This window comes from Larus michahellis, chromosome 2, assembly GCF_964199755.1.
Source record: "Larus michahellis chromosome 2, bLarMic1.1, whole genome shotgun sequence".
In the NCBI taxonomy this organism is placed as follows: Eukaryota; Metazoa; Chordata; class Aves; order Charadriiformes; family Laridae; genus Larus; species Larus michahellis.
In genome coordinates, this window is record NC_133897.1 from 124,281,391 (window position 1) to 124,296,229 (window position 14,839).

A 14,839-nucleotide genomic window follows, 5' to 3' on the forward strand; every position below is an offset into this window, starting at 1 on the left:
AAATTGCCTAATCCCCAGTTTATTTATTCACACGCAGAGTAGATTGCTTTGATGTGAAGTTCAGGCTTTTTCAGTGACTTGAGCAGGCTACAGAGGCTGCTCCTTGAGGAGGTGAAAGGGAACTTGGCCTTAAGTTTAACTTGATCTGTGCCCCTGTCAGCAGTGACTGCCAAATTACCTACGCTCCACACAGTGATTTTTCTCACTCGATCACTTTTTCCTTATGGAATGAAATGAGGTACCCAAAATAACCTTGAGGTCTAAGGCATTTTTTTTTTTTTAAAAAAACCCCAACTAATAAAATGAGCTAATACTGAAACAGCTTCAAAGCCTACTGAAAGTCAGACTGAATGGTATAGCATGTAAAAGCAAATATCTGCTGTTCTACGCAGCTCCCAGCTACCGCATGGGTTTGATGTACATATCAGATATTGCTTTACAGTTTATTGTTTGTGGACTACTTAGTTGCTTATGCAGCCTTTTTGCTGGGGATTCTTTGTGGAATGTATAATGATGAGAAAGCTTTGTGAAAGAGAGTCAGATAAAAAGAGAGGAGCATAGTTGTGAGAAGAAAGAATAAGCAAACCAAATAAATGTCAGGTATTGATTTCTCCGATCATGCAAAGCCTTTGAAAAATATGGAGTCTTTTCAGATGGCAGAGAAGTCCTTTCAATTCTACTTCACTGACCTCTAAGTGCCAGCATAGTGCTGTGGTAGATGACAGGACTCTGCCTTCTGAACCGCTTTAGGAGTGATGTTTCAATTCCTTCAGATTCTCCCTGAACATCACACTTCAAAAATTCCTTTTTATTCAAGCGTCTTTGCTAAGAACTTCCCATAGTTTTGCTATCCTAGACTATCATACACTTTTCTTACGCATTTCCTTGGTTCTTTACCTTCTTTTTTTCCTTCAGGAATGCGTACAAGTTTTCACATATGAAAAAGATGACAAAAGAATGTGCAGCGCTGTGCAAATTACTAAAACCTGTCTTAACCACTTAGGTGACCTTCCTTTGCCAGAGTAGCCAGGTATATCTGCAATGTGATGGGAGAAGGATGCAGCAGGACAGCTTAGGGCTATTTTGTATATGCCTGGCAATAATGTTGAACACGTGCAGTAAATGACTAAATCTGGCATTTCTGAGAAGTATGGTGCATGACTGTGCCAGCACAGCCCAGCTGATCTGCACGTGCACTGCAGAAATATCCAGGAGTGGCAGATGTATTGCGCAATTTGTCCTTCACCAGCCTGGAGGTCACCCATAACTGTAGAGTCCTCAGATTTCATCCAGACACACCTTCCTTTTGAGAAAAGAGGCTGTATCTGAGGGGAGCCCATGACTTCTGGTAGGCAGGGATGGGAAATCAGCAGCCTCCTTTTTAGCGATGGAGTACTGAGGCACAGGAGCTAAAAAAACACACTCAAATACATAAAAAAACCCAACCGTGTAGGAGTGGAGAAGGTCTATCGACAACAAGACTAATTATGGAACAATCTTTCCTTTTCTCAGCATTGTTTTAAGCCTTCGCTGAAAGAAGACAATTCCATCAGCAGGCCTTTGATCCATGAGCAAGGGGAAAGTCCCCAAGTACAAAGGCAGCTGAGATGGGCAGTAACTGAATAGCACGTTTTGCTGTGAACCACATAATCAAGTTATTTCTTCAGTTACACGCAGTGTCAACTGATGTTATACCTCATGTCTTGTTAAAGTCTAGAGAAGTAAGCTGTCTGGAGAACCTGAGTAACATTTGAGAAGACATAATAACACAAAAGATCAAGGGGATTCACTGTTAAGTACTGTCAGGGATGTTAACAAAATTACCAGTGAAGAAGAAAAAATGAATCAATGATGAATAATCATGTACTATATCAGGTAAGTCAAGCCATTGTCTCTGCAGTAATTAACTGTTCCAATGATATGGGCTGGCAACGTAATGAAGAAGCAGCAGTGAACACACACTAATTACATTTGCTTTCAAATTCAACAGAAGCTGAACAGCTGTTGGGTGCAGTAGGTAAATTAAGTGCACTAGTCAGATCCAATTTTGAAGTGAATCCCTGATGATTAATGTGTAGGCTGAACATTTAAGGGCATGATTCAGCTAAAAAATGCTGTCATTTGGTGTCTTATTACCTCTTGCTGCCTTGATCACACCTTCCCTCTACAGAAGCCCACATGGGAGGGTGTGTGTGTTTGTGTGTAGGGGGGTAAGGAAGAAGCAGCTGAGGAAAGTGGCTTCTGTTGTTCTCCTTGTAGGATTTTCTTCTCAGACACTCAACTGTGGGGAGCAGAAAGAGAGAACAGGATTTGTCCTCTCCTCCTGAGAAAACAGCTGCGGGGACAGTTTGTAAGGCTTACAGTTATAGCCTGTACCTGCAGCCTACTGGATTGGAGGTAAAGTAGGGCACTCATCAGAGAAAAGAGGTGTCCCAGTTCATCGCATTGCCTTAAAAGGCATTTTAAGCAGGAAAGGAAAATTTTAACTGTAATATGTTAACACATGAACTCTTCAGGAGCTGACTGAGTGGCTCCGTGGCCTACACCATTGCATGTTCCTAGCTTTTCTATTACAGAGCCAAGTGCTATACAAAGGACTGGGACCTTGGGTTGGAACAATAAATTATAACAATACAAACTTTTCTTGCTGTGGTCCTGCTATGTCTGACAAATATATTCTGCATTCTGGTATTGCACATTCTTTCTACCCAGCTTGTAATGAGACATTGATGGTGTTTCATTTCTGCTGATTTATGCCATGCTCCACAAAACCACCCGATCTCAGGGTGTGATGTGGAAGGGGTTCACACTGGTCAGTAAAAGCTGAAGAATCACCACAACTGCTGCTTCTCCATATAAAGGTTGAAAAGGCAAACAGAAATCAAGAGAAAACACATTTACTCTCAGCAAAGTGCCTTGTTAGAGAGAAACAAATAGGATTTACTCATTTAAGGCCTTTGCTTATTTACATTCAGCTTCTAATAATGTATGAGGGCTGTTTTTCTTCTTCTATTCTTGAAACCCAAATAAAACCCATAGGAAAACACAAAGTGTAATGAATGGGATAATCTGTTATCGTTGTATTAGCAAAGGGACTTTCCTGGTGAGTGACATGTGACAAGTCATTGCCTTTTGTAATTTGAAGCTTAGGTCTTGGTCTGTCTCCATGCCTTGAGTAGCAAGTGCATTTCCTTTATCAATTTACTTCAGTCAGTGCCTCTTCTGTCTGACACAGTGCTAGATTCCCTTTGATCACTTAAAATATTATTTTAAAAGGAAAGAAGAATATGTCTGTTTGGTCAATGCTGTTTTTGAAAACGAATTAGTTGTGTATAGAGATTTTTGTCTCAGGCCAGCACAGGGAATATTTAAGGAGTTACGTTCAACATTCTTGTCTGGATGCTACTTCCCTCAGAGCTCATCAGCAGTCCTGCTCTGAAGCATGACTTTGATTTAGGTGCATTTGTTAGCTGCATATAGATGAGAATTAGTTTTAGGATTATTAATGAGTCTAAAAAGACAGAATCATGGCAATGAAAGACAGAAAACAGCCTGTCATCCTCCTTTCAATGAAAGATTGTATGGTTTCCAGAAATGAAGTAACTTGGGTGAGTCATATAATCACTATTCACAGGGTCAGATGCAAATTTATGGTCCTTAAGTCCTCTCTAAATGCAAATACGGGGTCTAGAATCAGTACTTTGCTAAAGAATCAGGTATTGGCAATTTCAGCATGGACTGAAATAGGCTTAGTTAAAACACTATTAGTGGAACCAAGCTACATCTTTAAAACTGATCTCCTTGTCTTAAAATTATAGTTTCTCTGTCTAATATCATAGAAGCACACAGAAAGCCAGGCATAAAGAAGTCACTACATGCAAAACTTCTTAGATCTCCCTTTTCTGGAAGCACAACATGAGTACAGGACAAAAGGTTATACAGATTTGCTCAGTAAATCCCATGTTGTAGTCAAGATATGAAAATGTGGTCTGCTAGGCAGCACTGAACCAAATCACATCCATCTCAAAAAATAACTTACAGTTGCTTTGCAAGCCTCCTTGAAAGTTAAACTGAAGGTCTACAGAATTGATCACCAAGCACAATCACAGCAAAAACCAGAAACCACCTCCTCTGTGCTAAAATACAAATATGTGGTGGTGAACTGCCTCTGAGAGGTGTTCATGTGTTTGGGTGGTCGGAGAGAACAGACCTGGAATTAAGAAGGCTCTCTTGACCTCTGGGTTATGATTCTTAGGTTGGGATCTCCACCTGAAAGCCAGTCCTTCACTGAAAAACAGGAAGAAAGTACCTCCACCCACAAAGTACACTACTTCTGTTATTTCTTATCTGTGACATAAATACGCTGAGAGTAATATTGGCAAGACAGACAGCTTAAAGCTAAGAGAGCGTGTGTGGAGGGCATGGAGGGAGACCAGAAGGGAGACGCACCTTCTTTTTCTTCCTTTACAGTTAGATAATTCACTCCATCGTTTTTTATTGAATCATCTTTGGATCGGTTACCTTTCAAGTCTGCCTTTAAAATATTTGTGTTATGTGGTTCCTCATTCCTCATCTATTATTATGTCTCAAAGTGTCATGAGGAAGGTATTCACCTAAATTGGTATAAGGCGTATGTATCGTATCATACATTACTTATCATATCATTCAATAGTGAAAAAGAATAACAACTCTATGCCAAAAGAAAAGGCTTTACTGACATCTCAAAAACTCTTCCTTTAATCTTGCCATATCAACATTATTCATTAAGAGGAAAAGATTTCATGGAGATCAGGACGTAACACTTACAGCTTTGCATTGATGTACACAGAAAAGATGGATACCAAGAGAAAACAAATGGAAATCAAGGAGAAGCATGTAGCATCTCTATGTCAGCAGAAATCCCTGTGCTTAACTTCCTTCTCAAGGGCTGGTCTTTTCTTAAGGAAGATAATGCAGTTTGTGAGGGGAAATGGCTATATCATATTGTCAAAAGCACAGCTATGCAATAGGCTCTGTTTGCATATACATACATATACTATCCTACTCGTTTCTATTAAAAACTAGTGACCTATTTTCACCCACTTGCATAATGTTTACCTTATGAAATCTACTACTAAAACTAATACTAAATCCAGCAATTTCTAAGTTAGACTGTAGATTCTCATTAGGTTTAAAATTTACATGCACGTCTTGATATTTTATCTCAAAATCCAAGTGAAAGGTTAGCTTAATGGCAAAAAATCCTTTTTGAAATAGTTAAAATATTCTCACATATAAATGTATCCCCTTCTCCCTCCCCACCAAAAATGTGCTTTGAGAATGAAACTGAAAAAAAGACAATCTGAAGGGAACTGAAAATAGACACTGGAAAAGATTGAGAGGATTCTCATCAATGCTTATAAATATCTAAAGGGCAGGTGCCAAGAGGATGGGGCCAGGCTTTTTTCAGTGGTGCCCAGAGACAGGACAAGGGGCAATGGGCACAAATGGACACAGGAAATTCCATCTCAACATGAGGAGGAACTTCTTTACTTTGAGGGTGTCAGAGCACTGGAACAGGCTGCCCAGAGAGGTGGTGGAGTCTCCGTCTCTGGAGATATTCAAAACCCTCCTGGACGCGTTCCTGTCCAAGCTGCTCTAGGTGACCCTGCTTTGGCAGGGGGGTTGGACTAGGTGATCTCCAGAGGTCCCTTCCAACCCCTGCCATTCTGTGATTCTGTGATTCTGTGGTTGACACAGAACATAACAATACAAATGAATGAGGTGGGTAAAATAACTTTGGAAAAAGTGCAAATGAAATTAAAGGAAAATAGAATTTAACAAGATAGGTGATATGATGTCAAACGAAAAATATAGACAAAACCATAAAGGAGACAGGGTGGTCAATCAATAATGATTGAAAATGGAGCGGAGCAATGTACAAGGGTATAAAAAGGCAGCAACGACAGTGTAAATGAAAGAGAAGGAGCAGGCAAAGAAATTAAAAGAGGCTGATGTCTCACGGCACTAAAATGAATAATTTCAATCATAATGTTGAAAAAAGCCATACACGTACACTACTGGAGAAAAGTATGAAATGGACGTAGCAATAAAATAACTATGTTCAGAAAGGTTACCTTCTAATTTGTGTCTTCAGAAAGAGACAGAAAGACAAATGTAAAGAAATTAAACAGTTCAGTAAGTTTCCCTTCCATTAGTAAAGTTAAGATGTGATAAGCTTATGTTTGTATATGATTTTGGCAATAAGACTTTTGTCAGTAGCCATTATATGTGAAATTTAAAAAAAAAAAAAAAGCATAGCATATCACATTGTTAATAGTTTGACTTCATATAAATTGTGCCTCTCAGCTTTTACATTACATGAAATGAACTTTGCAGTCCCAGGGTACTCAGGCACGGATGAATTTCAAATCATGTATTGTCTGTGTGACTGTGACAACTCATCACACTCGGGAAATCCAGCCTTTATCAGACCTAAGAGTGTAATAGAAGAAGGGAAAGAGACTAGATCTAAGCTGCTGTAGCAGAGTGGCATATTGGACAAACGTCGTAAAATATAGCCAAACTCTGCCTATAACCAGCATTTCTTTTGTGACTTCTTTATTCGAAGCTCTGAGAATCACCAAATTACTCCTGAAAAATTCCAACAAAGACCCACATGTATCTATCTTGTATGACTAAGAATAAAAAAGAAAGGAAGGAAAAGCTGTTTTGCTGAAAATGGAGTCTCATTAGCAAAAAGACAATGAAACAAAGAGTACGCTGTTGCAACTGATCTTTTTCCTTTTAAAGGGTTGGAGTCTTGCATTGTTATGAAAGTGAGATAGGACGATCTGCCAGCATATGACTATCTTGTGATTCTGATATCCAATAACTTCTGCCTAAACTGTGGAAACCCACTTAATCTTTATTATGGTTTTATATGTCCGAAGAGACTTATGACTCATGAAATACTTCATCCATTACCATCAATATACAGAAGTGATGTGCTTTGCTTTTGCATTCGCGTTGTCATACTTTCCATGTATTCACTATAGAAAAGTTAACTTTCGGTTTGGAAGCCTTTCATACTAGAGCAAAGCATTGAAGAGATCCAAAACAAATGTCTAATTTTTAAGAGAGAGTGTAGCGTTTACATATCTGTCTATAACATTGGCCACCTTGAATTCCTTATCCTTTTCCTTTTCAAGAGACAGTGAGATCGTTTCTTTACATTTTAAGCTGCCTTTAAAAAAGAGAGACAAATCAATCACATAGACCAGTCACGTATTCCTATACAAAACTGAAGACAAATGTTCTGCTATAAAACTAGTAAAAGAATGATGAAGAAATAAAGCTTTCTAAGCTACTTAACAATATTCATATGATTAAAATCCATAATCTGTCAAATTAAGTCATAAAGTTTTGCCATAGTCTACAATGTAGAGAGATGACTACAACTTAAGTTTGCTCACTATCTGCCTGTCTGACTTTCTACTTTGAGAAAAAAATGCTGTATCTTCTGCTAATATAAAATACAACAGATATAAAATAGAAGTATGCATCAGTTTATGTTATCACTGCAACATTATCCAAAATTCTGAAGGAAAAAAGTTGTATAATGTGCATATGTATACTGTAAATATAGTATAGTATATTGTAGTATCACTACAACTTCTTATACTTTAAATCACCAGAAACAGTAATTTAAAGCCCAATATCTTTGCTTAACTATTATTTTGTACTCTTCCAAAATTTTTTCTAAGCTTCCATTTTGATACACTGAAATTTAGGTTTGTTGCCAATCTTTTCTGAGGTCTATCAGTGTACCTCTGGATAAGATTGAGGAAATTAAATATAACACTCAAATACTTTTTCTGTTTTAAGAGTGATTCTCTTATTTCATATGAGAGAAGGATGTAGGACTCACAGGAAGGGGCCTTGCCAATTTGTGCCTTTGAGCATAGATGCAATTTATTTTTGAGACTCCAATTTCATTGGTAATAGTGCAAATAAAGTGGCACCCGCTGTCTGTTCCCACTCATGCTTGCTGCCAGGGGCTCTATCAAAGGGACAGTTAGACTGGGTTAAAGTACATATTGGGGTCACATATTGTAGAGCCTAAGAATCTCCTTCCATGTTCATAAGAGTATTCTATGAATTTTGTAATAATTTACAGAGCTTTTTCAATTAAGTCTTCTCGGTGTGCGTAGCGGCGCCAGAGCCGTAGACTCCTCTGTCAGCATGGCATTGTACTCACTTAACTCAGATGACTGCATTGGCCCTTGGGCTTAATTTCCTCACGATTTCTTGCATTGCATTTTAATGTATTTCCTTCTGGTTGCCTCCTCTTTCCAACAAACCCTATGTTTCATTGGTCTTCTAGCCCAGAGATCTGAACTGCATATTTCTGAAATTTTCTTGTTTGAAACACTAATGAGACTCTTACAGCTATTTCATATCGATACCAGTGTCGAGATGTTCCTGCCTTTCATAAAGTGCTCTTTGAAAGCTATCCCACCATTTTGGGTTTTAACAATGAACTAAAGGAACACCAAAGAATAAAACCAAGAGGAACTGAAAAAAGTGCAGAAAGGTGGTTGCATTTTTTAAACATTTTTGATCTAGTTGATCAAAAAGATACTTAAACTGGCCCTCTGCAAGGCTGCTGACAAAAAGAAGATTCACTGCATTAAAACTCACAGCTGTTTCTGCATGTGAGAGGAGCAGCTGCCGACCCATGCCAAAATACTATGCAAGACAACACTGTATTAAAGACTTGAGTTTAAATGTTACCAGTATAGTATCTTCTGTGGCACAACTAATGTAATACTGACATTTCAATATGCTTATACAGTAAAATCAAAGTTTCTGTAAGGGTTCTCTTAAAAATCAGTCATACTCTGAATTTATTCACTGTTGCAAAAAAAAGTGGTGCATGAATGGCCACAGGTATGGCAGAACCAAACACATATTCGTGCAAATTAAAGATATGTAATGACAGTTATATGCCAAAATTAAATGAAGGGAATTTGACACTTGAAAAGCATCTTCCATCATGAAGTTTCTGTATGAAGTCTAATAAACCCATAGTGACACTGGAATGCTACTAGTATACACCAAATGACCACATATTTTTTGTTTGTTTGTTTGTTTTTCAACAGTTTTTCTGTTTAAGGATGGTAGAATAGCACACACTCATCATTTTAATTGTATGTATAATTTAAAATGTACTTAAAATTTAAACAAAATCAGAATAAAGGAAACTATAAGCTAACAGAGGTGTTTCAATGTCATCAGTAGTTTACCACTATAATGCCTTGGTGGAAAACCAAGCAGCATCGTGGAAAGGAGAAGTGGTGAAAGCTGGTTTTTAGACTTGCTTCCTCTGCTTCTTCTGCTCGTGTCAAATAAGCAGTGAGTTCCGACTACAGCATTTCCTTGGCTGGAAACGTCATAACATCCCTCTTGGCAATGGATTTCTGAACCTTTTTTGATAGCTGAGGTCAGACTACATCCTTTCAGTGAAGGTACTAAGAAAGCCATCCTCCCCCAACTGGCTGCCTTTTTTTTTTTTTTTCTTTACATTTTAGGAACTCAGCACATTAGGACTTGTTCTATCTGTCAAATTTAATAGTGTATACTACAAGCAAAAATTAAAGGCTGTGCAAGCTCACATATGCGATGCATACATAAAAGATGATTGCATAAGCCTTGTTTCTTTGGGATAAAAAGGAGTTATGGCTTGCCAGAAGCATGAAGAATAATTTAAGGGGATTAAGAGAAAAAAAATAAAATTAAATTGCTTCATCCATCCACTCGCTGGCGTTTATTTGCATAGTTCCATATACAGAGCTAAGGATTAGGTCTTCAAATTTCAGCAAATTCAAAGATGTCTAAAGTGAACTAGTACATGTGAGCATATTTAGCATGTAATGTAACAGGAAATATTTTTAATGATGCTATAAAATGCTAACCAGTAGATCATTAAAGAAATATTTTTATGTTCTTCACTTAACACTCTCTAGCATCTTTTTTACTTATTCAAGATGATAGAAGGTTAAAGTGTCTTTGAAACAAGTATATCTGCTCTTTAAAAGCAGAAGTTTGGTACTCCAAAGAGATAATAAACTCAAGGAAGAATCTCAAGGAAGTCTCATCCTCTGGTTTACTCTTAGAAATTTGACTGGTGCCTGTAAAAATGAAAATCTTCTTACAGGTTAGTCTTCTGTTTCTTTATTTTCCAAGGCAATTATTCACCAACTGTCCAACAGTGATGTTAAAATTAGCTGTACAGTAAGACAGAGAAAGAATGTCAAGGTTATTTACAAACTCTGAAATATTTGAAGGGCGATCCAAATTTAGCAGGAAGAGAACAACATCAGGAAGAGAAAAAGGGTGCTTATCCTGAAATTTTCTCTTTGAAAACTGTATATGAAGCAGGCTTAAATATTACACTTGATATGTTACATCTTATGTTTCCTTTGAGGGGCTATTTTTGTACTACTAGTAAAACCAGTGAAAATAAAATTGGATATTCTTTGTAAAGCAAAATGCCCAAATCAGTGAGAGATACTAATTATTAATAACCAGGTTTTCAGTTCGATGTTTTCTGCCTGTTGATTCTGGGTTTCCTTTATTGCTTCCTTCTTTGCTTATATTTTTTGTTACTTCTTGCATATGAGGTTGAATCTGGTAAGTACATAAATGTTCTAGCCTAGTTGAGAGATTCTCTGTCTCTCATGCCTTTGCAGTTCAATGTTTTTACTGATCAAAAGCATAACTGAAAATTGCCAGCCATATTTTGTTTCTTTCCATGAATGTCTGTGAATCAATGAATTTGGAAGATTGTGAGAAGTTGAGGCATCCTTGCTAGGTTTATGTAAATGTGGGAGATTTTATGGTGTATGCTTAATTAGACAGAAGTGAAGACTTCGGGTGAGATACGACCCTCCTGTAGACAGGCATTTTCTTCCTGAATCTACTACCCCCACACAGAGAAACGGATAAGGTATTTCCCACCAATTCGTTTGATGTTGGTATGTTCTTGAGCTTATTGGCAGCTTTTTGCCCACCTTTCTCTGCATCTGAGGTTAATTAGACAGTTAATGGGGTAGCCCCGAGTCGTTAGAGTGGGAGAAAGGGGAGGACTGTGAAGGGCTGGATGGGGCTGTGAAGGGGACGAGGGCAGGCTCTGCTGCAGGATGGACCCCAACCCTGCTGTGCCCCTTCATGAGGACAGGAGTGTCACCAGAGTGTGTCTCTGTGATACCGGCCTGCCTACAGCCCTGCCGTGGCTGCCTCGCGTGCACTCCCGCATCCCACCTTATGGCACGAGGAAACGCGGGTCTATAAACCTTGCTCAGTGCCCATTTGACATGGAGGAGCATGGAGGCAGAGCACGCACTGGCAGGATGAAGCATTTTCCTCAATTCTAGGTGCATTTCTTTTTTAACATTGAGCCTGCGGTTCTCAGGGAGACTTGGTGATATATCTGAAAACTTACAAATGATAGACTTAAAAGATCCACGCTAAAAATTAACATTGATTAAAAAAAAAAAGGTCATATTAAATTATTCTTTCAATGACAGAAGCAAACTTTTTTCCCACACAGTTTTCAAATAGTTAAGTATTTGGAGGGTGCTTTTGATAAATGGACTACTTAGGTAACTTGCCTAGTGAAAAAAAAAGAAAAGACAACACGTGTCTCTCAAACATCTGTTCTGGCAGATTTTGACATCTGTAGCATTTTGTGGCAATTGGAGAATTACCACAGTGGCCAAAAAGACTAAGGGTATTAGGGTAGGAGAAGGTTATTGTATTGTAGATGCCTAATCTGTCCACAAGAGAGCATTGTAAATCCAAAAACGGGCAGTTCAAGCACATGAAGTTCATGAGACCTAAATGTGTTGCTTTTTCCCCACTGCTGTCAGAAAGCTCAAGAAATGATGACTATGTTTATTGACGTTAGTATCAGACAGATAATTAATTATTTAGGGTTTTTCCTGAGAAGTGAACAGGTCACCTTCATTACACATAACTTTGAAAAATACCGTGAGTGATACTGCAGATCATAAAACATTAAAATGCAAGCAGTGCTTGAGAATTTCAGTGCCCATATATTTGTTTTACTTGTCCTTTTGGGTCTGAAATGCTTGCATTTCTACATTACTGAATGGTGTGTTTTTAAGAAAAACATCATTAACAAACCCTACCTTGAAAATGCAAAGGCTGAGGTCTGTCTTTTTTATTGTGAGTGGAAGGAAGATGAGAAATGCTGAAAAGAAAGTCTGAGAGAGATTACACACTATTTTTTTTCAACATCAAAAAAGAATAAAAACCTAGTAAACAAAGGGTCGAGAGCAGAGAAGTGGGAAAATGGAAATCAGGAAGGAAAAAGGAGAAATTAAGCTCCAGGCAAGGAATATCAGAAGGGTAGGCTGGAAGGCAGCATAAGCAACCTGATTTTCAGTTGTGCACCCTGCCAGCCTCTGGGCATGCACACGACTGCCCACCTCACATCTCTTTCTTTCCAAGCTTCTCCAGCAAGCAATGACTGTATTCCACCCCTGTGGATGGGAGGCTGCCAGATCAGCGCTAACAGCTCTCCCCTGGTTCAGCCTTGGAAAATCCCACACCCTGCTTTGCACGTTCTGCTGATGCTGCACGGTGAGGTTGCTCCAAGAGTCTCACCTTATTTTCTCCCCTTCCTTGTGTGTCGTTTCCAGATGGGGAGTTATTTCTTGTGCAGGCTTGAAAGAAAGAGCAACACCCTCTCTCCACATTGTCTTGCAATCCCCTTCCTTACTCCCATGACGTTGCACTGCCGTAGAGATCTGTCACCATCTGCAGGATGGGGCTGTTCTCTGGGAGACACAGTGTCCCCTCTGGCCTCGCCGCTGAGCAGCAGGTGTGCGGCTGGGGAAATGGAAGCAGAGCACAGTGGGACAAGAGCCTCTGATCAGAGTTTGTGCCAGAGGCGCATCAGCTGTTTGGGGTGGGATGAGGTGGCATAATGAGTGGGTTGAAATAATAATGGAATGGATTTAAAAAAGATAGAATTTTATGTATTATGTCTGCCAGGTTAATGAAGTCTATTTAGGAGGGTTAACAGAGAAATATCAGTAAGTGCCTGCCAAACATGCCAGCTACAGGATCTTCCAGCAATGAATCCAGTAACGTTTGAGCAGCTTGATACTTTTATCCAGGTACGCACAACATAGACTTCCAAAACTCACCAAAAATAAACAACGAAAGATTATTGTGAGTAAAGGGATGGTTCTATGACATCAAACAATGGTGTCAATTCTGTAGGGATTATATTTTAGAGACCAGATTAAAATAGCCTGTAATTTGCATTGCACTTTCTGTCTCTGCTGGATGGCTCTAGGCCTTTGCAAGTACCTTGAAAAGGAGAAAGAAAAAGTATTAGGACTGGAGGTGAGGCTGAGAGAAACAAATGTAATGATATGGCAAAGACAAGGTTATGCATTATATTTCTTGATAATCTTTCTGCCTGAACAATAAGGAACACAGAATGAAACTAGTAATGAATTTAAACTTGCCATTCAGGGTTGTTTGCAATGAAGCTGAAGGATGTGCAGTGGGTGCTGAAAAGAGAATTTCTGCTAATAAAGCCACAACATTACTGCTCAGGTCAGTGTTGGACCCACTCTGCATGCAAAACCACATTTTTATGACTGTAATTGCAAGATTTGGTGGTGTGATCCTGGCCCCAGTGGGAGATTGGAAGAGGTCCTCAGCAGCATGTGTAGTCGCTTGTCTGAAAGATTTCCCCCTTCCAGTCAGTTGACTGGATGCATTGTATCCTACGGTAATCAACTTCTTCCATAAAAAGAAAGTATAGACAAAGTTTCCATGTTTTGGTTGCATCTCAAAACTGGTTGTGGGGGGAAAGGGTAGATTTTGCAGCTAAAGACTGAGCAGTGGGGCACATGTGGTGGTTCAGATTGCTGGCACTTCTACTTAGAGGTGGTGTATTTTCACTTTTACCTTAGGTTGGAACCTGGCTGGAATTAAGTGGCTTTGGGAGGGAGCTTCATAATGAAAGATGGAAGAACTATCATTCGTGTCTCAAGAAGGTAAGATAATATTTTCAGTATTTGCAGAAAATAAGAAAATCAAATACAATGTGCCTTTAAAAGTGATGGGAGGAAGACTTGCCTATTTTGTCTTCTGGTGGGATGAATGCTTTGAGGTATTCAGGTATCATATTGAAAAGCAGGTTCAGTTGCCCAGTTCATTTGTCCAGAGCATAAAGAAGCCTGTAGATTTGCAGAGCAAGATGTGAAAGTAAAATTGTGTCTATACCTCCTCTATACCTCTTGCTTTAGATGCACCAATATCTCACTTGATAACCTCTTTGGTTATAAACCGGGAGAAATACAGAGCAGCTATTCCACTTCCTTGGCTCTTGTTCTGAATATATCAGCAGGAAAGTTATTTACAAATATTTTATGAAATAGTGTGGTGTTTCTTTTTTCCAGTGAACTGTCTCAAATATTACTTGCTAACTGTCTTGTGAGGGATAATCAAAAACTCAGTAGCTCTCTAAGTAAAGTGAAAAAGGCACTGGGGGAAAGAAGAGACCTTGAGGAGAATCCCTAGGACAGCTGTGAATCTTTGACTGTGTTTTTTTTGTTATTGTTCCTGACTTACCAAAGAAGCCAAGCCCCAAGGCAGGGTGTAAGCCAGGTCTGTGTGCCCTGCTGAGGACAAGGTGGGGACTTGCTGTTCAGATGCAGGTTTTGGCTCTGGCAGTGAGAACCTGGCACGGACCACTGGCACTGGCACTTTGATGACAGAAGCCTTAGGGCAGATCTAAGGGTGCAAAGCCAGG